The sequence below is a fragment of the Anguilla rostrata genome, chromosome 3, assembly GCF_018555375.3.
Source record: "Anguilla rostrata isolate EN2019 chromosome 3, ASM1855537v3, whole genome shotgun sequence".
NCBI lineage: Eukaryota > Metazoa > Chordata > Actinopteri > Anguilliformes > Anguillidae > Anguilla > Anguilla rostrata.
In genome coordinates this window covers 23,586,557-23,613,787 of record NC_057935.1, presented here as the reverse complement: position 1 = coordinate 23,613,787, position 27,231 = coordinate 23,586,557, and the positions used below count along the sequence as shown (strand labels likewise).

General features: G+C 38.7%; 1 long non-coding RNA gene across 1 annotated transcript; it reads left to right on the top strand.

The window, feature by feature from the left end:
- Nucleotides 1-4,290: 4,290 nt before the first annotated feature.
- LOC135250523 (uncharacterized) lies at nucleotides 4,291-7,049 on the top strand. The gene is made up of 3 exons (XR_010328945.1): nucleotides 4,291-4,448; nucleotides 5,094-5,174; nucleotides 6,084-7,049. It is a non-coding gene; the product is annotated as an uncharacterized LOC135250523 (long non-coding RNA).
- Nucleotides 7,050-27,231: the final 20,182 nt, after the last annotated feature.

Sequence of the window (27,231 nt, the reverse complement as noted above, 5' to 3'; positions counted from 1 at the left end):
GCCCAAAAAAAAAATTCCAGTTTGACAAATTTGAAAATTCGCCAAGAGACATAGCCAACTACAATACTGTGGCAGTGGACATTCTATAATATAATATGGCATTGCTAATTCTGGGGGCCAATCAAAATCTCATGCAGTTAAAAAAGCAGAGATGGTGGAAAGAACACAGGGGCTCAGTATCTGGTGAGTCTGAAGAATCTGTGGTTTTTTTACAGGCTCACGTCAGCTCCCCAGGTACCTCCCCAGACATCACGTCTGACGTTCCCACATTTACACCAGATGGCCATCGATATCGAGAGCGACAGAGGAATTCATCTGGCAGAGGCTCACGCCCGGGCTGCCCCGCCTTTACAATGCTGACCTATTTGTATTCTCTGCACAACAGATGAGGCACCATCTCCTCTCAGCTCCAGCATCCTCTTTGCCATTCGAGATTCAGGCACCGCGAGCTGTCAGTTGTGGGTACTTCACTTTCCACAGTTGTGTGAATCTGTATTTGTCAAGTTACCTGTTCTACCTATGGAATGGATATCCAGTCTGAGAGACAACAGTATGTTTTTAGGCATGTATGTACAGTATGTATGTATGTATGTATGTATGCATGCATGCATCTGGCATCTATCTATCTATCTATCTATTTATATTTTGCCATTTCACTCAGGGCACAAACTGAGAGCACTTCAGCCACTGGCAGAAAGACATTGACAGTCCTGTTCCAGTGCTATAATTCCCCTCATTTCTCTGGAAATATCCCCCAGCCACCTGGGTGTCTACGAGAAATTAGCATAGAAATTTCACTCTGTTACTGAGTTTCGCAAGACATTGATCTGTGATGTAAGCACTCTAGGTAAACTCTGTTGTGATACATGCAAAATGCAGGTGTCTGGCCTTTTGAAACTAAAAGAAACATTTCAATAGCTGTAAAAATAAAATTACAATCCGTTCTACTACCATTGACATATTCTTGGCATACTGTCAATGGAGATAAGAAAGACTGACAACATTTCTCCAACAAAAAAAAAGATTAACATTTGAATGCAGTCCAAAATATTTTTTGTCAGTTAATTTCTCTGTACAACTACTACCCCTCCAGCAGCTTCTTGAGTGGGAGATCTTTGCCAGAGTCAGTGGGCTTTGATAAACCTGTTTTTCTCTGTCCCTTCTCCACCTTTCAGTGTCCAGCCCCTCCTTTGCTCCTACCCTCCCCCCTCAGGCAGTCGTTAGAGCGGGACATGTCAGAGGGGACACGGAGGAATGCAGGGCTGCATAATCGCTACCTTATCAGCATCTCAGCTCTCAGAGGTGGCCACCCAATAATGCACCTTTAATTGAATAACTTATCTGCACCCGGTCTCCCGGGGGACAGCCACCGCGGAGAGCCAGATAGTGGAGCAGCGTTTCCAAATGGCACGCGGCGAGAAGCATCGTCCCTCACAACATCCGTTCGGGCGCGGCCAGCTCCCAGCGTGCCTCGGGTCGACGTTCGTTCTCCCCGGGCTCGAGTCAGTCCTTTAGCCGCAGCTACAGTCTATTGCTAATCGCCCTGTTCCTCCGTTTCCCACCTCTCTTTCATACGGAGAAGCCCTCTTCCTTTGTGATTCTGGAACAATCTGGGAGTAGTGGCCTGGAGGGGGGAGGCCTATTAATTAATTCATTCCCATTAAGCCCCTTCCTCCAGCACTGTGCTCAGCCACCCATGGAGCGGTGATGTGGGGAAATGATAAATCCAGCTCTGTTCCTCCATGGGTGAAAATACCTCCACCCCCCACAACCGCCCCTATAGGGACCCATAGTCACGCCCGCAGTGATGGCGAGAACACAATGCAGGATTGAGCGGATTCAGTTCTTACTACAACGCAGTGTGAAAAAGCTGTGGGAAAGCTATGGCAATATTTATCGTCCAGTAATTCTTACGCATATTTTCTATTTGAAGAGGTGCAGTATCACCTACACCGTAGGATAATAAAATGCATTCTACCTGTCTCTACATTATCACCTTTTCTATCTCAGCTCTCTTCTAGTAACATGCCATGGATTGAACCCCTCAATTAGCTGGAGAACAGAGAACAGCACAGTTGGAATATGGGGAATATCACATGCTCTATCATCCCCACTGATGACAATAGTCATATGTATCCAGCCTACTAATATTTTTAAATGTATTATTTTAAGAATACATAATGCATAGTTCATAAAACATAACAATTAAAACGCACAAATGTTATTGTTTTCTTCACAAAAAGATCTCAGGACTGACCATACGTACCCTCATTATGTTAATAAATTTGAAGGTATGTGACTGCAGAGGGAGTGAACTGAGTTTCTCTTCACAGTTCATTGCTCTACCATAGTGCCCTCCAGCTTTTTCCCAATTAGAAACAAATGAAACAAAGAGTTAGGCAAGTAGGTTATTTGTAACTGTATTTAAACAGCCTCTTATGACTTAAGTGAAAATACTTTATGCATGCACCTGTTTTTTCCAGTCATGAATGAGCAATGATGGAAATGATTGAGAAGATGATTGGGGTGCACTGCTAACACTGTTAGCAACAGATTAAAACCCCTTAGATCCGAATAATATTCCTGCAGATGTGTTTTTTTTTTCTTCTTTTTTTTCATGATTGCACGTTTAACATGTTTTGTTGAACATCTCAACATATGTTTTAACTACTTAAATATCAGAAAAAGTTGACAATGCTCCTGCAGATTCCTGACAATTCTTTTCTGACCAAAACCCCACACAAATGTATTACCTCATTCCATAACATTTTCAAGTCTGAGCATGAGCTCCAAACTTGAGCATCAAACTCAATTAGACCATAGGCATTGCGTAGATAACCTTTCATATTGTAGTGTTCTCTGGAGGAGGCGGGGTTTTACATATGTTAATTAAATGCTTTCAGGGTTTCCCTCTCAATCTTCTCCATAGTCTTCCACACCCCCAGTCTTCCGCTCTGGGCAGCATCCACTGACAGTCTCACAAAGAGGCGGCTGCCAGTTTGTGAGCAGTGCATCCTGGGAGATTTGGACCGGCGCCAGAACCTCCCCATCCTGCGGAGCCAGGTGTACCTGGGAGAGCCAGGCCCCTGCTGGGGCCGAGACTAAATCGCCTCAGCCTTAAAGAGACAGCATCCTTCTGCCAAGAGCTGCTGAGGTGCAAACCAAATCCTTCTCTTCTTGGCTGAAAAGATCACCCAGTTCTTTCCAGTTAATCAGCGGGCAATTTTTACCACGGTATCGGCTTCCCCTGAGCCCTGACCAATCCACCTCCACCCTACTCATCTACCTTTAATGGTATTGCAGCAGGACATGACTGATTCTCAGCCCCTATCTCCCATTCTCCCTTCTAAAACAGACATATATTTTCTCAATATATGTAGACCAGTATATTGGCATCTGTGGTGTACCGTTGGATGTAAAGCCAGTGGTGTACCGTTGACAGGATGTAAAACCAGGCCCTCTGTAATCTCATCTTTAAATGGACTATTACTCTGTCTTTTTCCTTGTACTTTGCTTGATTAACAAACAATGGATTCACACAATATGATTACCAATTTGTTTTTTGAGATTATTGTTTTTTGCATAATAAATGTGTGCAAAATTGTCCTATATCCACATTTATCATGCTATAAGATGTCTTCATATGTTATGCGAAGATTCTGCCGTTTAATTTCTCAAGGAACAGCAGATTTTTGTCAATTTGTTTTTCTAGCCTGAATTAGGTGTTGCACTCAATGGTGGTTCAAAACAATTAACAAGAGGTTTTCCTCTTTAAATTTATACTTCCTATTGTTTAAAATGTTTTAACGAAGTCAAGTGCTGTCTTTAATTAAATTCTTCACCTATGGTGAGAAGAAAATGCTACATTAACGTGACATACAATTCAGAGAAACCATGGGATTTTTTGCTAATTAATTATTCAGATCATTGCCACCCTAGTTAACAATCACATGTTGTAGTTATCTCTTTGTCATTATCATTTCTTAATCATTATAGGTTACACATTGGTCTTGATTGTTCAATGTAGTAATTGTTTGATTGTTAATCGAGCAAAGTAAATGGAAACAGGCTGAGTACTGATCAGTTTAATGGTAATGCTTCATGCTCCCTTTCTTCTGCACCCCAGCTGTCACAATATATATTGAAATGCTTCACAATTTTATGACATAAAAAAGTGCTAGCACACACACATTCGTGATATTTATTGATATTTGTTATTGAGTTGATTAATTGCATGATTGATATATCAAGAAATGTAAATGGAAACAGGTTCTGAGCAGGCTAATCATCCATCTAAAGGTAAGGTTCCCGAAGGCCTAGTTTGACATCCCATGCTATGCAACTGATTAAAGCTTTATGCAGCAGTAAGTCTATCTCCCAAGGGAAACTTGCGAGTACAGATGGGGAGAAGTGGGTCTCAATTCCTTGTTCCCTCCCACTCGCTAAACGTAAGTGTATACTCCTGTTCTGTTGGTGTGTGCGTCACATCCTCTCAAGTGAAATTTGCAATTGAAGTGTGTGTGGGTTGAGCAAAAACTGGATTGGGATGTAGCCTATCATTGCTAGATTGTGCAAGTGCACACAAGTGTGTAAAGTTGCCAGCCAGACAGTTCAAGAGGTGGTCTTACTCCATTTATTCTGTATTTTCTCTTCAGATATAACTTCACATTTATCAGAGAGCAGGTTAGAAAATGTGAAATATTTCCAGCCCTTCAGCTGCTTTTAACTGAAGAGATTGTTTGGGACACAAAAAAGCAGATGAGCAAACAAAAAACATGCAGCCAATATGGTGTAACTGTAGACGATTATCTGTGAAACCAAGAGAATGATTAATGTTAAACAGATTCACACCCGAAAACAAAACCTGATTTTTTATAAAGGATCCAGATTTTGCTTATAGGTCATTTCCTGCTTCGTGGATTTTCTTTCCCAGCTCACCTCAAAAAACAAAGGGGAAAAAAAGTCTGTGTCTTTGTTCCTGGGAGCACATCTCTGCTCACTTTCAGTCCGACAGTAAGTGTTGGCCTGTTCACTTTGTTCTCATTCTCTCTGGTTAATGATGCAATATATCTCTTTCCAATGGTCTGCCACAGTATTGCTGTTGTGGCTCTCACTGCTGCCCTGGGCCTGTGAAGAGGAGCCAGAATGCACGTTCATGTGATGCGTGCGTTGGGGTAGGGTCACCCTCTCACTAACTTCAGTTAGCTGAACAGAGAGGAACCTTTGCCTGTGGTCCAGCCTGGTCCGTACTGTAAACAGACCTCGGTCAACTACAGATTTGAAATACTTCTTCAGATCACACATGTCAAACTCGCAGTCCTGAAGGGTCACAGTGTCTGCTGGTTTTTGGGGTGCTCTCAGCAACTCAAGGTCCTAACTGGCTTCTGACTGAAAGGAAACCAGTAAAACCCGCAGACACTGCGGCCCCCTGTGAATTCAGTTTGACACCCCTGCTTTAGATGCTGTGAAAATTTGAAAACATCTTTGTCAACCCCCTGAGAAGGGGCAACAATATAATGTTTGTGATATGATGGAACTTTTTTTTTTCTCCAATGTCATTTGGTTAATGTAGTATTAGATTAATGCATTGAAGTATTATTAGACATGCAGCATATTGAATAAGGACCTCATGCTTCTCCTGCAATGCCCTATGTAAATGAACAAACTGATATTTGTCAAGTGGCAAATGCGTGAAATGAATAATGCTAATAGTGTGGAACAGTGCTGCCTGTATTTGAGAGTCGAGGGTTTGAATCCAGCCATGGCACTGGACTGGTGTTACATCCTTAAGAATTGGCCAAGTGTTCCACTTAGTCCCACCAGCGTAGGTCCAGCTTTATAAATGGGCTCTGTAATGTACAAATTGATGGTCGTCCATTTTCCAGGGAGAATAATCAAGGAAATCATGCAAAAACCAACAACAAATAAAATGAGTATACAGAGGGATAATCAAATCCACAGAATGGTAATTGAATTGAACGGTAAGACATTGAAATGCTAATGTAACAGATTTTCATGCAAGGCCTTGCTGATTCATTCCTCTGTGCAGTGGTGAATTTATTCACTTGTTTCTTCCTGAGCAGAAATACAGCGCCACTCTCAAAAGCGAGTCTTCTCGTCTTGCGTTTCCTGCACTCCTACATTGTTTGCGGTTCTCTATCTGCGTGAGAGCAGCTGGAACAGGGAATCTGCCCTCAGAACATGACTGCTCCTCAGTAGGCGGAGTGTGGGTGAAGGTGCACGGCATCTGCTTTAGACCACGGCCTGAGGCAGAGCAACCGTGGTTTGCATTTAAAGATGCTAGCATTCTTTAGCATCATTACTTCCATGTTGCAGAAGTGAACGACAAAATAAAAAAAGGCTTTGACTAATTTGTTCGCAAGCGATGGTGTTAAAAATGTTTCACCCTATTTCTAAAAATAAAATGATTCGTAAATAGATGCTATTTAAAACGGAATATATTGATTCAATGAGTGCTCAGTGGTTGTGTTTGCAATGCATATTTTATTTTAATTTTATATTGTTAATCACAAAATTTTAGTGCTGCTTATCTTACATGAGAAAAGTTGGTTTGGGTAGAGGCGGTTACAAAAAAAAAAAAAAACACCTGATTCAACTAATCTCAGCCTTGATTGATGACTATGATTGGTTAATTAGTTGAATCGGGTGTAGTCGTGCTCTGCTACAACAAAACCCCGCACACATGCTGGTCCTTCTCAGATAAGACTGGGGACCTCTGGCTTGAGAATGAGAAAACGACTCAAATTAAATTAATATTATTATTTAAAAAATATGGTTTTGAAATGATTCATTGTGGCGCATAGTAGCCTCACCTCTCTGTGGCATGGATTCATTCTGCAAATCTGTGTCTATTTTATCTGTATATCTATCGGGTCTAGAGTTCAAGCTGCCTCATCACAGTCACAAAAGATCTATTTCTACAATGACAGCATCGGATGACTTTGTGTAGCATTTTGAAATGTCTGCCCTTAAGAATAAAACTGAATACTTTTTTTTTCATTCCCTGCTGTAAACAATCTACAGTTATTTTATTCTGGTCCAGGTTACTATCCCTGCAAAAAAATAAAAAAATACTATGAACATATTAATTGCAGAGGTCTGTAGGGGTCACTCTATAAGTCTTAGGCCTCTCACGACTCTCTCCCACTTCAGATTCCTCCATACCCCTCTCACAGAAGTCTTACTGTATTCCACATTCATCACACACACACACATGCAAGACACACCAGGAATATATTTGACCACAACATCACACTACATGTATAAACATAAACCTTTAAATAAATTGTTTTGGGGAAAAAAATTAAATCACAATCCTGATTATTTTGAGCCTCAACTTCATTGCTCCTATAATAAATGCACCCCTACAGTATCACTGGTCGATACTGGCATGTGGCCTTCTCCTTGAACTGTTTGTTCCCTGTGTCACCTGTCACTCAAAGTGACAGGATCCGAAGGCATGCAGTTCATTGATCTATTTATTTTCTATTTGATTATTGTACATCATCTGTAAAGCTTTATATATATATAGGCTAGAAATTATACCTACCCATAGCTTACATTGTACTTTCCATGTAAAGGGCATGAAGGTTATAAATTAAATTATATAATAAAGTGTTATTACTGTAAGACTACATACATTCAGAGTAATGATAATTCAGTTTAGATGATTGATAGATAGATGGATACTGTAGATAGATCTTCATTGCCTGTTGTACAGAGAAATTTGCTGCATCACAGCTGCATCTCTATAATAGTCAAAATAAAAAATCCAAAAAACACATTTTAAACAATATTATTAAAGACAAGGTGGTACATGAGTTTTAAACCCACAATGTGAACATCTGCCATCAAGTCAGATGGGTGTGGTCTGTGGAGGGCCAGCTCACATACACTTCTAATCACTATCCTGGAAGCCCTTCTCTATAGGTAAGTCAAATAACTTTGATGCTAGTCATGGGTGACACCAAATTCTTGACCTTGCCTGGATCGGAACCTTATTATACCAGGCAGTCATGCAATATTGGATGACACTTTGAATTGTGAAGCAGTAGAACAGGTACTGAATTTGACAGTTAGCACGAGAGAGCCTTAGTCACGATATGATGGCACTGCAAGGACAAATTGTCATAACCCATCAATTGTGCACTGTAGCACACAAATAATGTGCAACTGTAGATGGTAGACGGTGCATTTCATATGATGACGGCAACCGCTGAATTGTATAATCGAAACGGGTGGGTCTGCAGTGAGTCGTGAACTATGATGCTTATCTACCAATCTGTTCAAAAAGAGATACGGCTAGCCTGCCGAGCAGTTCATTTGCAGCTGTTAATTTGCTAACTCGTGTTTTGAACAACGCTACATGATTATGGAGTCACACATGTTAGTATTGATTCTATTCTATGCTAAATTAGCTTCATTCTATTACACATTTACACTGCATTAGCAACAGCTGACTTACTATCACAGTATCATCCCTTCCTAATTCATTTGAAAGTTGGCAGCACAACACATGTTAAAAAAAAACAGTGTCAGTGAAGCTAAATAATTTAGTTCTGTGTTATGGTTTTAGATTTTGATGATGTCATGAATTACTAGCTAATTAGTGAAATTGCTTCAATAAACACCGTATCATATCCATCTGAAATGAAAAGAAAATGTGAAACATAGCTTTTAACCAATTCTCTAGCATTTCCTAGCTCAACCAACCAATATCATAATGAATCACCTGAATCAATACATAGATATATTAGGTATAACCAATTTTATGCTTTTGAATCTGAGTGGGGGTCCCTGGATCAGAAAAGGTTGAAAACACCCTCCATATACTAATTTTACTGACCTTCATGCAACCTTTATAGTGCATAAATGCATGGATACAAAATATGAATTATAATGTAATAGAAACATACTGCTACCACAGCCATTTACTGCAAACTATTTACTTGCCCACCTTCTAGAGTTCAGTGGGGCAATGAGTTATTGAAAACATTATTGAAAAAGATATCATGGTATTTTATTTTTAAAGATCTGTACTACTTATATGTGCTGTGGTAAAAAAAAAAGAACCCGTGCTGAATCACAGTGTAAGTATTTCCTTTGAACACTGTATACCAATTATCCTATATGTAACCCACAAGACAGAAAACAGTACACTCACCCATTTATTTTTTATTTTTCTTCTTTTTTTTTTTTTTACAGGATGTGGTCGACCCAAAGTTGAATGTGAGACTGTCTGCTTGTCGGTTTCCTGTGTGACAGACTACCGCGGCAGTGAGGAATGCTAATTAGGTCTCCTAATGAACCTGTGCTCGTTAGGCTAAAACATGAATTTCTCTCTGCATGGGTGTGATCCCGTTAGCATTTTTGCTCTTTGCATCATTGGCGGGGTAACTGCCCTTTGGAGGAGCACAGGCATTTTATTGCTTTAGCAAAGGTACTGGGGACCTTTATTATTAACCCCTTTTTGTCTGATCAACACACTAAATGTTTCTAGAGCATTTGGAAGAGAAGGTACACAGGAAGTGATTAAGTGTGATGGCCTGTTCTTCCTATTTGGCCAGTGGGGAGACCACAGAACTGCATAAGAACCAGAAAGGAAACATGGTCACATGGTTCCATTCAACCCTATTCAATCAGGTACTTTCACAAGTGGCACCTCTGCAAGATGGCTGCCACGGTCCAGAAACAATATTACCGATGAGGTCTGCCATGTATGTCCATTATTTTTTCATGTATGAGTGTTGTCCAAATTAATCAAACTCGCTCTAGTGCAAATTAAGCCCCCAAAGCTCACACTGTGGGAATCAATAGAAGTAGGCATTAGCATTTTATGTTTTTCTTGGATCAAAAAATATTCTAAGCAGAGCAAAAAACATTACCAAAAATCACTAAACCAATTGCATTGACTAGGCACACTGATCTCTACTTAAGGGTAAAACCGATGAGATTTGGAACAGGGTCACGTGGCGGCCATAGTAGCATCAATGCTTTATTATGTGACGAGACCTAGCCCCATCATGTAATGAGGCCTTCCCCCATCACGGAGTGTGGCACAGTGGGTAAGGAACTGCGCTTGTAACCGAAAGGTCGCAGGTTCGATTCCCGGGTAAGGACACTGCCGTTACCCTTGAGCAAGGTACTTAACCCATTTGCTCAGTATATATCTGCTGTATAAATGGATACAATGTAAATGCTATGTAAAAGTGTGTAAGTCGCTCTGGATAAAGCGTTGCTAAATCTGTAATGTAATCATAGCTTCAGTTTTGTCTCATGCAGCCTTTTCCCCCAGTGGCTAAAAAGTGAACTGCAACGCCTGGTTGCAAAAGAAACTTGAAGCCCCGCCCACTCCATTGTAACACTTGAAAGGCCAGAGGCCATGCCATCAGATGTTTAGACTTTAAAATTTAAATTATTACAACATCGTAAGTGCATTACACTCCTTCTTACACAACTTTTCTTAAATATAGTGGCTTAAAATCAGTGTTTTTTTTAATTCTAAAGAATCAATTATAAAAAATCACTAAAGATAGACAGACATTTTCTTAACAAAAATCCCCGCCACACAATAGGCAGAAGGTGTTGGTCCAAATTTGTCGCTCTCTCCTCCGGCACATTATTCAGCAACTGAATGACAGACGCTTTAATATGAGTTGCTTGATTAAGTGCTGTCAAAACTAATTTCACACATATAATCGTTAAAAATTCAATCATTACAATGAATGAATGGTGAATTAAAGAAGTTGAAGAAGACTTTAGTGTGGGGATGAATAATTGAGGGCATTTTAGTTACATAAATGATTATAACTCCGCCTCAGACATACGCTCAGTTTTTCACTGAAACTGAGAATTTGAATAAATTCTGAAAACATGATATCAGATTGATAAATACTTAGTAAAATAGTTTAAAATTCTTTGATGTATGTAATATTTCCGAGGACAGACTTAACATCTCAAGTTCAGTATTGTTAGACTATGTAGCATGACAATGAAAAGTATCGTATCAATTTCATAGCCTATTTAATTTAGGGGTCCAGCATCTAGCTTGTTGGCTAAATAGGTTAAAGGCTACTTTATTCACACAGCCTTAAACCTAATGGAGAGCAAATGTAGACACATTTTAAATGATTAACAGCTTGTTACTGGGGCTAGTTCACCAAATATCTCACTAAACATTTTTAGTAAGTATTTGCAGCTCATTTCTCCGGTTTGAAATAAAAGCTGCATTGAAAAATAACTGCCAGAATGTACGAGTCTGGGACACTCTCTCTGTGGTTAAAAATCATCCCTCGGGCAATTTATATAGGCTATTACCAAGTTCACAAAGTTGTATGTCTGTCAAAATTGCATTAAGGTAGACAGTGACTGAGGCAAATTTGAAGAGGCTATAGCCATGGATAGCCTATAATGAAGAATCAATACACTATCATTACAAGATCATAGTTCACTCTGTCAATAAATTAAGAGTGACATTCCGGGGTGGCTGCACATGCAAAATAGATTGCCTTTCCTGCTGAAAATTCCATCTAAGACCAGCTGGAATTGTATGCTGGTTTACAATGGTTTAAGATGTGTTTCTGACACTTCCTGCTGGTTGTAGCTGGTCTCTGGAAGCTAAAAGTCTGGTCCCCCATTTCTTGTCCGCTAACTCAAACAAATGGACACAAACACAAACCCAAGGAAGCTTCTTGCTATCATTATTTTGCAGCGTAGACTGCCAGCCAGATGCAGACTTCAAAGCTGGGTACACAAATAACTGAGGGGACAAGCTGGGAGAGTACACGTTGGCCCATGATCTCAATAGTGTAGGTACAAAACTAGCATGCAAGAACTGCTAAATAGCGATCTGTTTTACAGCTTAATTCCGACGTTCGGAATGATATTTAACTAGTAACTATTGTAACTATTTGTATCATCCCATTACCCAGCACTGTCAAATCCTGACGATCATAAATCAAATTTAGAAATTAATTCTGTCATAATTATCTGACAGTTGCCGAGTAAACAGCGGAATGTTACTGGTAATTTAAACAACTTAGTGATTGGCACAGCAGCAGGGACTTCGGGTTGCGTTACGGCAAAGTGATTCTGGTTCTACTTCTTCCGCAGGTCGCTGCGTTTGTTTTTGCACCTGCGGTCCACTCCGCAGCTAAGCACAACCCATTCAAATGAATGGGAAGACTGCGTTTCCCGCTTTGCTGATCTGGTGGAACCAGCCAAGTCTTAAATCTATAGCAACAACAAAAATTCAGCCCTTTAGCGTTATGTATGTTTTGGTATTATCACAACAGCTTAACAGCAGATGTGGCTGTGATAAGACCAGGAAGGCCTTGTTTGGTTGAAAACACTATGTGATGCGGAATGGCTATCTTTTTAAAGCACAAACACACAGTATCTATTTCTCACCATTGCATCCTCTCTATGCACACCAAATATGTGAAGTCAGCATTATGGTGATTTTTTACTCTCATTGGGATGGCAGGTGACTTGAAAGAATTGAGGAAATATTGGGTAGCATTGCTTTGGAATACATCTTATTTAATTTCGGTGAGGCAAGATAGCCTATAGTGTTTGTAGTACCGTAACTTGGGGTCATTTGGATATCAATACTTTTAATGGCAGGCCTGGATTTCGGCAGTCTGAATGAATGAGTTATAGAAGGTGTATGTCTTGTATGTATGAGTAACTTGGCATTTTTGTACGTTGAAAACGTGTTTTTTATGAGATAGAATATACATGGTCCCTATTGCACTCTGTGAAACGTGATTTCAAACTTTACGTTGTATTCAGTTTGCTAAATGTTTTACCATGTTTGAATGAAATTTCTGGATTTCAACAACAATCACAGTGTATACTGTTTGATTTAATATTCCCTGTCTCAAATAAAATAATGATCACATGGTAAATCATATTAGAGATGAGGAGCACTTGAAGTCTAAATAGTCTAATATATGAAATGCAATTATTAGCAGATTTTCAAATACAAAAGCTTAGGCTATAATCCATCCATTCTGAACAAAAGGATATGATGCATTGTGTGTATTTACACACCCACAACCTCAATCTCCAACAGACATATTTGTTTGTTGGCTTTTTAACAGGATGATTCCTCTCTTCGTACTATAAATTGTTATTGGATTCTCTTATTAATGCAATAACTCAGCCTAATTGCTAATGCTGTCATTAACAGATTGCAAGCAATATATAATGAATTGGAGGAAAGACTACAGCAGTTGAAATAAAACTGAGAGACAGAGGAAATTAGATAAAATAGCACCAGGGTTTTTGGCAGTGTCACACTTTTCCTGCCAAATAAGAGAACAAGAGGTGATAGCGTGTCATATACAGTACATAAAACTGTCTCTGTCTCCGCTAATGATGGCCTGAAAGCTTCAGAACCCAGGATTGCACCCCACAAAAAGTTGGGATGAGGTCCCAGGGTCAAAATTAAAAGACAGTTTTGATCAAACACTCCTTTCCTCGAGGGATTAACTAAAAAGCTGACAGTAATCTCCTGCAGGCCAGTCTTCATTATTATACATTGTGCTCAGTCTGGTGATTGACTCTAATGATGAACTCCCTGCTCCAATCACTGTCACTCACACAGCTCTGCTGCATTTCATTTGCTGTGGTGAAGTCTTGCTCTTGCCATTCTTGGCTTTTCACCTAACTTTGGCGCTTGTATCTCTGCTGAACTTTTATCCCTAAACCACAATTTCGCATGTGAAGTCAACATTTCCACAAAATAATTCAAATATTCACATGTGAAAAGAGGATGTTACAAGGGAATTGGACATATGGTTGGCTTTTTTCACAAGTGAATGAAAACAATGGGAAAACAAAATATGTTCCACATTTTCACATTTGACTGACTATTTCAAATGTGAACTACAATTTTCACATGTGAAGACAAAACATGTGACTTGAAGTAGACTAGGCTACTTTTTTCTGCTCTCATCTTATACTGTAAGTGGGATTATTTTTATAGTTCACATGTATACTCTTCACATTTTGGCTGTTCACATGTGATTTTTGGACACATGGGCTTTTTTTCATAAGAGATCACTGTTTTTCTTGCAAATTTTGCGAGCTAATTCTACAACAAAATACTGGCAATTAAATGGTATCTGTGCACATATTAGTTGATATTTGTTCAGTTTTGTAGTGTAATAATTTCAATTACTGTGTTGTTTTGGTTCTGTAAAATGCAATTTAAAATACAAACAATGAATATGAGAATAAAGTGCAGAGTGGCAGCTTTGATTTGATGGTTTTTACATCCATATCAGGTGGTCCATGAACTGCTCCCCCCCCTCCCCAATTTTAGGGGAGAAAATGTAATTGGACAATTGGCTGCTCAGCTGATTCCTGGCCAGCTGTGTGTTTTTGAATCATAAGGTTCATGCACATGCTAACGAAAGGTCAAGAGTGGAATTTTCATTTGGGGTCTGATTTTGTCTCTGAATATGAGGACCAAATACATGTCAATGCCAGTAAGCAGGCCATCACGAGGCTAGAATTAGAATAAATTGATCAGAAACATAACCAAAACATTGGGTGTTTCAAAATCAGTGAAACATTGTTAGGAAGGAAGAATGCACTGGTGAGCACAGCAATAGCAAACAACCTCGGGTGCATTTCCTAAAAGCATCGTCTAACTATGGTCGCTAGTTTTGTTGGAAGAACCATCATTAGACGATTTAGTGTTCCTGAAACAAACTCCATCGCAAAGTTGTGTGGTTGGAACTACAGCTATTGAGCTGTAGAACCAGAGGTTCCGCCTGATCATGTGATTAATTCCTGCAGTTCGATTACATAGACATTGAAGCAAGGGTTGTCATTGTTGTGAATAAAGGTGCTTTAAAAATATATTTTCAGCAAATCTGTTAGTTACGACAACATATGATTGCTGAAGCAGTTTTGTGTGCGCTGACCATAGAACTGTAGTGGATGACTGAAGAATACTTTCACATAAATGCACGCAAACACACATTCTAGCTGAAAGAAACACATAGGCATTCAGTATTTTTTTTCCTTGACCATGAATGAAATGAAAGTGTAAGTCATATTTTTAAATGTACATATTTTTAATGGGCTATTGTACACAACAAACCTACTAATTGTCTATTGTCAGTAGAGGATATGCAGGACTAGCTAACATGCACTTAGAAATGTGGCGTTGCAGGGTATAGCTACGGTAGCCTAGTTACAAAGTAGTTACCAATACAGGCACAATGTGACCGTTTTGACTTAAAGAAAATTGATATACTTGCCTTGAAGGTGTCATTATCTCGCACCATTTTTTATACGACCGGTAACGTTACCTCCTGGACCAAAGTGCAATACTGATTTTAGTATTTAATTTCAGAGCCGTCTGTAATAACGTTATATACACTCAGTTTGTCGTCTCTTTAGCAGGGTAGGTAACATTAAACTTGGTCAAAATGGCAAAAGTGGAGTATATTTGTTTGGGTAAGAGAGTATAAAGATGTATGTGAGTGCGGGAGTACAGTGTTGTGTGTAAGAGAGTACGATGGTGTACTGTATGTGAAAGAGTATAATAGTGTATGTGAGAGAGTACAGTAGTGCGTGTGAGAGAGTATGATGGTGTGTCTGAAAGGAATTATGATTTATGGCCTAAACGGCCTCATACTTTTTTCTCTCACTCACATGCACACACTCTCTCCCTCTCTCATGCGCACACACACATGCATATGCACGCAAGTGCACACACACACACACACACACAAGCACACGCACAATTTGTACAGCCTTTTACTGAAGCAGACATTTGTTTCATAAAAATGGAGTTGCTCCTAGTGTACAGTTCCTGTCGAGCCTTTTGCCCACAGGCAGTGTACAAGCAGCAGTTCCACTCGCATCCCCCTGCTGCTGAGCAGGCTGAAAATCTCCAGAGACCAGCTGCATATCCCCTCGAAAATCGCTGGGCTTACCTGATCCAGTGCTGAATTAATCACAGCCTTGGGGTGGAGTGGGGTGGGGGCGGGAGGGGAAGGGTGGGGGGTCCACACTGCCCACAGGATTTTCTAAAACCCCTACTCTCCCCTGCCACTGCCAGCTCTTATTTCATTTCAGGTGCTGGACTGTGACCTTCCCAAATCACTCTACTCAAAATGGCTCTCCTCCAATTTTTTTTTGTTTGTTTTTTTGCTTTATTTATTATTATGGTTTAAATCGGTGTGATATACACCAGTGATTTCATCAATTAATTGCATTTGAAACAGGCAGTGTTAAAATCCTGTTATTAAATCAATGGCCTGTGAATATAATTAAGACTTTGTTAATTCTGATTAACAATAATAATATAAAAAACATGAAAAAAATCATTTAAGCTGTTTCCTCTCTTAAATCACAGACATTGATGTTAGATATCCTTTGGTCATTTATATTGATGATTATGTAATAATGTGTCGTGGCACATAATCAATGCATTATCCTCCGCATCATTATTCACTCTTTGATCAATGGCAATGTCATTAAACAAAGAAGTCCTAAAGCCTTACTTTCTTGCTATCTTAGTACAGTAAACCAGACAATGACATTTTATTGACTAATTTTTCTTTGATTCCACCTGACCTCTTTCAGTGACCTTTCTGATTTTATGGGAGGTTAATCAGGGACTAGATTGTTAGAAGCTCATAGCTAGTAGAAGCTAGTAGAAGCAATGCTCATTTTATTTTATTGTTTTTTTTTTTTTTTTACCTTAAATGTTTAACCTTAAATTACTTACTTGGCCCATGGAATTCACCTAGAAATGTTGATGACTAATTACTAATTAGTATTTTCTAAATATAGAATCAGGGCTCATTGTGGCAGTCACTCAGAGCAGTTGATGTGCCTCTTTGCAAAAGGATCCATACCAAGAGATAATGGTTGAACATTTGAAGAAAAGGTATTTATGCTCTGATGCATTCAAGTGATTAAATACTAATCTACAGTATATACCTTTGTTCTTTCAATTACCTTTTTCAGTTAAGGATAAACATACACATAACAAATGTGTATTGGCAATCCTTTGTGAACCTGAGTTTTTTTGTTTTTTTTGTTTTGTTTTTCGGGATTTCTAAGTATACAGCTATTTGAGTATTATACAAGTGACTCAGATTAAAAAGGAAAGGACTGTCAAGCAGTGAAGATAGTACATAAAGGGCAGCCTGTAATATTGTCATCTGCACATTGGTGCATTTCCGAAAGTTGTGCATTCACTGTTGGGGAGTGGCTGGAGACTGATTGAATAAAATAAAATGCTGACATCAGAAATGATCTGTGTACGTGTGTGTGTGTGTGTGTGTGTGTGTGTGTGTGTCTCTATGTGTGTGTCTGTGTGCGTGTGTATGTGTGTGTTTGTGCGTGTGCTGGCGCATGCCTTTGTGTGTGTGTGCGTGCGCGTATGTGTGCATGGGTGTTTGTGCGTGCGCTGGTGCATGCCTTTGTGTATGTGTGTGTGTGTGCGTGAGTGAGTGCGAGTGTGTGGATTTGATGCCAGAGGGGAAAATGTTCACCAAGGCCAGCTGAAGCTGTTCTCCCGTGTCATTTAAAGAAACGAAGCCTGCTTGCGCTTTAATGTATTTCAAAGCCTGTGGATACTCTCAGTGATAAATTGAACCGCTCTGAACAGCAAGCCAGACATGCCGTACATTGCTTGCACAAATGTAAGCCTCTTCCTGTTCAAAATGTAGCTGAACGGAAAGCTGAACTGTAGTTGGGTTTGTTCAGGGTTCTGCGCAGCCTCCGTTCAGACCAGCTGTTTGGCAGAAGGGGTTCTGCCTGCATTTTGCCCGGCGTTCCCTCTCTGGGCGAGCCAGCTGCTCCGACAGTGAGAAGCACAGTGCCTCACAGTGCTGATCCGACATTACTGAGAAACGGGAGGGGGGGGAGCCAGCTGCGCTGGCTTAGCCCTGGGCACACCCTTCATTAATGGCAGGGGGGCCTGCCGCCAAGCCGCACAGCACCACGCCCAGAGTTAACGGGAAGTAACTCCCTGTGAAATAATAATTATTCTTTTTATTGCAGATTTTCACACATTGAATGGCAACGCCTCTCCAACCCGTAATAGCGCCACATGTGTCATGCTTCTCCCCTATGTGTGGCATGTTTTTCTTTGTTTGTGTGTTGTGTGAGAGTTGGTTTGTTTTGGCGTTACTATTGCAACCGGTCAGTTATGAGCACTGCAAAACACAGAGCCACAAACAAAGGAATGTGTGCTTGAACAAGATGATGATGATTTTTGTTTGTTATATTATTATTATTATTATTATTACTATTATTATTATTATTACAACAACAGGAGACACCTTTATCCAGATCAATCCCAGTTTGCAACTGAATACTTACTGAAGGAATTTAGTTAAGTTACTTTCCCCAAGGGTCAACAGCAGTGCCCCATCCATGACATCCTCTTTTTTTTTTTGGAGTCCCAGGGTCTTCAAAGGGTTAATGACACATGGCATTTCCTCAAATTCCATCCATGGGCTACCCAATTTCTAACTGCACTGTGCACACAACTGTTTCTGTCTGCTGCACCAAATGCACATAGGGTGGCAGGCTAAGCATTTGGTTAGCAATGAAGACTTGATCTTTCAATGAAGTAAGAGCTTTAATATGACTTAAATTAAGCAATGTTCATAATTCTTAACTTCTGTGGGGTTTCAATAACCCTTTATTGTTGTGAAGGATAAGAAGAATATGTTAAACCATTTGATAGTATGATAAAATAACTAGTGAATTAATGACCTTATAACAGTTACAGTTACAAAATGATTGATGATTTCTAATACTTAAATTATCTGGATTGTCAGTGTTGACATATTGTCACATTGCCTATTTCAAATATAAATAATGTAACACTTAATGTTACCGTGTCCTTTTGAATATGTACAGTACCAGTCAAAAGTTTGGACACACCTGCTTAAACCAGTTTTTTCATGATTAAAAAATCTTTAAACTGTATAAACTTGTCTATAAACACTTAATATTTCATTATATGATATATGTACTTATATAAGCAGATAATCTTAATTGAATTGCATTCAAAAGTTTGATTTTTAAATGAAAATAGAAATCTTGTAAGCTCATTGGGAGGAGGGGGGGTGCATAGTTTTGTTATTTAAATATCTTGGTACATATTGGTGTTCATAATCACATCTATCTTAACAGGTGATCCAGGACCTGTAGAATTTTTCATATTTAAAAAAAAAAAGACCACCTGCCATATTTCAAAATGCATGGGGTATATTGCTACATCATTTTCACCACATGCAGTATCATATGTTTCCAATGGAGGGTGGAAGGGTGAAACCAATGTAGCAATAAATCCCATGCATTTTGAAATATGGCGGGTGGTTTTTATGATTATTTTTTAAATAAAGACCCCCCCCCCCCCGCCCATGAGCTTCCAAGACTTCCATTTTCATTTAAAAATTTTACTTCTGAATGCAATTCACTTATGATTATCTGCTTATATAAGTACAGATATCATATAATGAAATATTAAGTGTTCATAGACAAGTTTATACAGTTTAAAGTATTTTTAATCATGAAAAACTGGTTTAAGCAGGTGTGTCCAAACTTTTGACTGGTACTGTATTTACCTGTAATGTAATGTAATGTACCATCCAACTATAAAATGGCAGGTATGTAATGTTGAAAGGCTAGAACTGAGTACCACATGTCAATTACATGGATTTATCTTGTTAGTACCAAATATGGGCAAAATTTACATTGCTTTAGTTTGCTTGACAGTTTCAGGTACAGCCATTCCTTTGTTAAAGTCATTAATGGCAGCTCCTCATTTGCAATATCCATAATTAATATCAGCCGCCACTTTTATCGATTTTTCCGGCAAAGTAGAAGTGATACTGTGACATGCAAGGTCACTCTATGAACAGAATAACAGACAGCGAATGAAGAAAAGCACATAGACTGCATAAAAAATGTATTTTTGGATGAACGTAACTTTGTCGTGTCCAGTGGAAATTGTTCTTCGTACAGACAGCTCATGTGAATTGCCTGTGCATATTGATGTGGCCTAATGTTAATTCTTGCAAGCCAGAAGAAGAAGAAGAAGAAGAATGGTGAACCTAATCTGGAGTGCTGCATTAGCTTTATTTATTTATTTATTTATTTATGTAATTATTTATTTATTTATTGTTTTAATGAACACACTCGAGCCCTCTGGAACGGGAGTGACTGAGAGAGTGTCAGCTCGTTGGGCTGAGGATGTGGAAATTGAATAGAGCCTTTCAGTTCTGCTGCTCATCTCCCCCGGGGGCCGAGAGACTGGTTGCCATGGTTATCTTGGAATCCTGCGGCTAATGGGTGGGAGTTGTGTAGCTCTGGCAACCTGGCCAGTCTAGGGCGGAATATGAACAGAGCGGCGGGGGTGTGGCGGCGGTGTCCTGGGACACGGGAGGTCACACACATCGCTCGGCCGCACGTTCCTTTTTGTTATGTTTTTCCCCCTTTGAGCACTCCCTGTCCTTTCTTATAGACCAGTGGCTGCAAATATGATGAACTGTAATCAAGTTACATGGTGAGGATTCAGCTATAATTTTAAGCTAAATTGGTACAATATACATCCCTTGGCCTCTCTTGGTCACCAATTCATCAAATATAATGTGGGCGCAAGGACACAAACCACCCCCCCTTTGTTTTTAAATACGATTGTTATCCATAATTTCAGGATGTATTTGTGTACATTGTTCCTATCCAGTATAGATTTAAATATGGTGTAACTATAATTTTTGTTTGACAGCAAACTTTCCATTTGCTTTGTATGCATACGGGATGTACAGAGATGATTTTTGGTGCTTTTATATTTTGACATTGAACCTAGAGTTTGTTTGCTTCAGCAAAAAGCAGTGCCTGCACATCTACTATGCAATAAAAAATGCTTTAGCAAATTTATGACCAAAGATTTGTTTTGACAACAGGAAGACTACACAGAAGAGTTTTACTTATGTAAAAGAGTTCTGAGGGAAAAAAAGGAATATTATTGGTCCAGTGATATGACCAATAGAGAGAAGCCGGGACCCATGTTTTTACACTCTGTTTGGAAAAAAAGGAGAGAATGATCATAGCAGTGCTTCTCAGTTTCAACTGAGAAATACACTTCTTGCACAGGAGAGGGTTTATTATTATTATTATTATTATTATTATTATTATTATTTATTTTTATTTTTTATTATTTTTTATTTTTTTTAAGCATTTTAACTGGCTAAGTAAGTTAATCTAAATTCAGTTTACTATTATGTGCAGTAGTTCACATTGCCGATAGACTGAGCTTAATTTAGCTAGCTAGCTAGCTTTTCCAATAGGGAGCAGTAATGTTAGCTAGCTCTGCTAAGGTTAGCCATCTAATTATTGAAGGATTCCACTTTTTTAACTTAACAATTTGAATTGTATCTGCATGCTAACATAATTTACTGAGTCATCTGACAAGAATAAGTGGGGAATCAACAATTGAAGCTTGTTAAATATGGTAAGTTAAGAAAAATGCTTGTCCAACGTATCTTACGATATCAAGCTAAAATTCAAGCTTGCCAAATGATATCTTAGTTTTAGCCATTTTCTAGTTTGGGAACTAAGAGTTCCCAGATGCCAATATTCCAAGACAGCCATTCGGTGTGTCAGTGGAAAGTTCATAAATAGGTTATGTACAAGGTTTTTGTGTTGCTCCATTGGACCATAGAAAATGAAAACAAGGGTCCATACTCTGCAAAAAGACAGCCTTTCCTGTGGTGTTTTCACAGCAGAGGTAAAGAGTTCCCTTTTGTTTTTATGCAAGAGGCACAAATATTGGAAAGCATTGTAACTTATAGAATATCTTTATTGTTTTGGCATGAGGGAATTATGTATTATGTTCTGACCAATGATTTGGATAGATCTTAGATGATCTTTTCTTTCTACCGCATCATTTAGTTAACTCTGTGGCATTATTAGTGATTTACTCTTTCATTGCATAGAGATGGAAATGCTCACTGCACTTCCAGAAGGGAGTAAACTCCATATTGCTAATGCTACAGGTTGAAATGATCACCTTTTTGACACCCCTGCTTGCTGAGGTTTTTCTGGGAGGGGGAAAGGGCTATCTTACATGCCCCCTATTAAAGGAGAGAGGGAAATGACTGCTCCTTTTCAATTCTTTTTGTAAATACAATACACATGGATATTTTTACAGGTAATGACTGGTTTATGTAACACAAAGTATAACAGAGCAAAAATGTTTCCTATATTCTTCAGATAGGTCAGGTATCTGCGGGTAATTGCCTCAAGAAGGTGCATGCAAAGGACAAGGTAGGTGTTTATAAACTGTCATTTAAATCCAACATTTTTTTGTGATTTGGGGTTCCATGAAATAAGTCTCAGGATAGCACATATGGAACCATTTTTTTTTTACTTTTTCTGGTTATTCTCTTTATACACAGTTAAATATTGAGTGTTATGTGAACCATTATAGAGTACTGATATAGGGTATGTGATTCATATTGAACTCACATTAACTCTATTAGAGTCAAATTAACCCCTTTGCGCAGATGCCAAATCTGGCTGATCCTCACCTATTTATGTAGTGTTCCATTTAAGGGGTTATAACCCCAGATGTGAGCATCACAGAGACTTGTAAAATGGCTTAAATTAAGCAAGACACTTCTACCATTTACAATACGAACTTAGTGTAGTTTTTTTATTTTCCAAGAAATTCCAAGAGTCACAAATGTAACCTATAATTAAATATAACCTATAATTGTCCTGGATCGTAACCTCCTTGACCACAAGGGTGCAAACTCTGAGGGTGATAAGCAGAACTACTAAAGATCTATCAAGAAAAATGTAAGCAGTGTACCCTGGTGCCCGTTAGGGTCTCCAAATCTATCCAAAATTACTGTAAATCACAAAATAATCACATATTTCACTCCAAATCAACTATTCTAACTCATGAAACTCACTTTTGCATGTTTTTCAAGTTTGACTTTCTATCTTTTCCTCATTATATGGTGATGGATATCTACGGGTCCAAAAACCTCTCCAAAAAGGTATACTTTTTTTTTTGTGCATAAGGCATTTCATTTTGTTAATTTTTCACCGGAGAACCATTAGACATGTTAGAATAAGAGCAAATGACATAATGCAAAAGCATTATAACACACTTTGGTACATACACCTAAATATGTAATCATACACCCCTGCATGGACATTTCTCTGTGCATTTCACAAATGTTGCTATTTATAATGTGTCAAAGAGAAATTTTACATTCATCTACCACATATCAGCACACAGTAAATGTGAATATGTACTTTCCATGCCCTAAGTGACAAGTATAACTCATGGAGACACTAATACTGTATACCATAGTCTACTTCATTTACAATAAAAAGATAATATTCCACCATCAGGAAAATGCTGCCAATGTTCTAGGTTCAAGAAAAATTGGTGCATCAAACATTACACGACTGAGCTACTCCATCTACAATCACGTACGCTATAGTATCTGAAATGTCCTCATTAGTAAATAACCTCCTAACCTCCTGAAATACATTCAATTTCTTTGTGAGTGGTATGGATTCTGGCAAAGCTGGTCCCAACAAGCCACTATGCTAACGATGCCTCTATGATAACAGCCATTACCTAGCCCCCAATAGAAATATGTCTGGCATTAAGGCTAACAGTTTTTGATTATGACCAATGCCAAAATAACAATATCAAAAATATGGTAAAGGCAAAGGTAGAGTGGAAAAACAATAACGTATATAATTGAAATATTGCGAACAGTAATATAGCAAGGCCATCTTCGCCATATTCGTATGTATCCTCCCAAGAGAACTGAAAGCTGTTAGGCTCAGAGGAGCCTCCCTTTCTCTCCTCTTCTGACTCCAAATCCATATCAGCTAGGTGATGATATGCCTCAACCATGCTGAGAAGAATGAAGGAAAACAACAGTTATGCCTCACCAGGTGTGTGTCTTTTTCTGCTAATGCTATGGCTGATTGCATGAAGCTGCAATGGCATGACCAAACTTGCTTGTGCTCGACCCTAAACCGTTATTCCAAATGTCCAATGTGATATATCATACATAGGTGGAAAGCTTATACTGTCCTCAACTGGGTTGAATAATTGTCAATCAAACCAGAATGAACTGGAAAGGGCAACAATGGCACAGAGAGCACATGCGGATTTATGCATAGCTGCCTGAGAAAGTATACAGGTATTGCAAACGAGCGTGTATTTCAAAAATGGGTTGTCCAAGATGATAAATGACCTCTGAATCTTGTAAGGGACATCTCTACATGAAAAATGAATGGTAGTATTGTATATATTTTTCTAAAAGTAGATTTTTGTAGTATAATTATACAAGAATTTCACTTGTTTATTTAGCTATTTAGTGAGCAGCGTTTTTCACCAATGTTTTGCCATACTTTTGGTTTATTGTTGGCTTTGTCTTGTTTCTGTGATGGAATATACATTTTTGGTGGTGAAATAATATTTTTATGAACTCCCAGGTAGACACCATTGTCCAGTTTGTCACGCCCGGTTGGTATAGTAACAGTTGAGTCTGGGTGGGGATGCTTGTTAAATGGACAAACTATGCGGCAGTGGTGGCATAATCGTAGTTGTTGATAGTTGGTCGGATAGTTGTAGATAGGTTCAGTGTATAGTATACTAATAAAACTAGAACACAGAGTTTGTATCCACACACTGGATGGTTGCAGGAGCAATGAATGTCTGCATTGAGCAATATCAGGACACTGGCATCTTGGCCACTGGCTTGTGTGAAGGGGTAAAGGATAATTCACGATGAGGTTGTGCGCTCAAAAACTGAATACCTCTGCGAAGGTCATTATTTTTCAATAGCAGACCACCTTGGAATGGATTATCCTGATTATTGTACGACTAATTTCCTTGCAAAAGAAATCGATCAATAGTTTAATTAGTCAAAATAAGTTTAAATTAATATTAAACAAATTTTCCGTTGTGTTCTCATAGATAATATTGGCCTATGTGGGAGTATTGACTAACAGGAGCAGTCATTATTTGGAAATAGACTGGAGAATGTCTGAAACTACCAATCAGAATCAAGCATTCAATAAAGCCGTGTAATGAAACTAAACATTTCACTGTGCACTATTCCTATGATTATCCTACTAATTTTAATATGGAAATATGGAAGCAATCAGGCGCATATTTGTTTCACCCAATTTAGCTCAGATTGTTTATTGATGAGGACAAATAATCCCCCCTCTGGTCCAGCAGTAATTTTGCAATGGGCTGAACACATGAGCAAGGTCTTTGATCATTCTGAGATTTAAGAGACCTACTCTCTCCCTGGTACTATATATTCCTCCATACCTCCAGAATTGTTTTGCTTTTCAAGCTTTTGAAATTCCTTGAAAAAGGTCCCTTAGATCTCTCTTCTTTTTACAACACGTGTTCTCGTTTCTACCCATTATAACAAATGTGTCAAGTGTCTTTATCTGCACACCTTCTGTTTGGGACAAGGAGCTTCATGATTTTATTCCAACTAACTATTAAATGTTCAAATGTAGCTCTGTATCTAGTGTGTGTTTATGTATGTACGTATGTGTGTGTGAGTGTATATATACATGGCCAGAAGTATATGGACAACGGCCATCCAACATCTCATCCAAAATGGGAAATAATATGTCCACCCTTTTGCTGCTATTATAACCTCCACTCTTCTGGAGAGGCTTTATATGAGATGTTGGAGCATTACTGCAGGGATTTTTTTTCTAGTCAGCCAGAAGAGCATTAGTGAGGCTGGGCACTGATTGATTGATTAGGCCTGGCTCATAGTTGGCTTCACAATTGATCCTAAAGATGTTGGATGGGGTGGGGATCAAGGCTCTGTGCAGGCCAGTAAAGTTCTTCCACACCGTTCTCAACAAAACCATTTATATGTGGACCTTGCTGTGTGCCCAAGTGAATTTGCATGTTGAAACAGGAAAGGGCCTTCCCCAAACTGTTGGGGAAGCACAGAATTGTCTAGAATGTGATTGTACTGTATTCTGTAGCATTAATATTTTGCTTTCACCAGAACAAAGGGACCTAGCCCAAACCATAAAAAACAGCCTCAGACCAAGGGGTGTCCAGATACTTTTGGTCATATAGTGTACATATATATTATATTCATATTGGTTCTATTTGATTATTTTATTGTCAAAAAAAAATTAATATCTCCTGTGATTAAACGTATGGTTGGTGTTCCCATCTGATTTTTGTTGAATGTTTAGAGATGAAATTGGATTTTTAAAAACTAATTTATTATTATTATTATTATTATTATTATTATTATTATTATTATTATTATCCATCCATTATCTGTACCTGCCTATCCTGACAGGGTCACGGGGGTGCTGGAGCCTGTCCCACCATGCATTAGGCGAGAGGCAAGAATGCACTGTGAACAGGGAGGAAATTAATTGCAGGGCACAGACCATTCACTCACCATACACTCACACATTCATACCTATGGACAATTTAGTGTCTCCAATTAGCCTACATGCATGTCTTTGATTATCATTATTATTATTATTATTATTATTATTATGAACAGATGTGGTTTTTCTAATTTTTAAGCTAGAGCAGCCAATGTGTCATTCAGTTTGTAAGGTTATCCTAAGTACCAGTGATGTTTGTATGGCTTATCCTTGGATGGAAATGGTTATATCCATTTTTACAATGGGTCTATTGTAGCTCTGTTTCTTTTTTTCTTTGTGCTTCTGAATGAGCTTCCTCCCTGCTTTTCATCTTTTGTTGACTTTCCTAAGTTTCTCTCTTGCCTTGCCCTTGTTACTAAGCAACAGTCCAGCTGAGTCATTGACAGTATGACATAACTTTGCAATAGTGCAGTTGTGACTGTAATCTTAACCAGCATTTACAAAATAGTGTTGACAAATCAGAATAATAAAGGAGATAAAAGTAGTTTAAAAACCATTTAGCTTCAAGCTCAGCTCATTAAAAGCAAACTTGCCAGCTAATTAGGCATAATGTGTCACCTGATCAAGGGATCATGCTTGCTTGACCTTGCACTGAGGTTGCATGTTGATACATTGACCAAAGTTTGTAACTTTGATCAATAGCTTGTGGATAATCTTTTTTGTGTTGAGAACAGGTACTTAAAGTGTTTTTACGGTTGATATACATTTAAAGGTAAAGCCACACATCCTCAGACA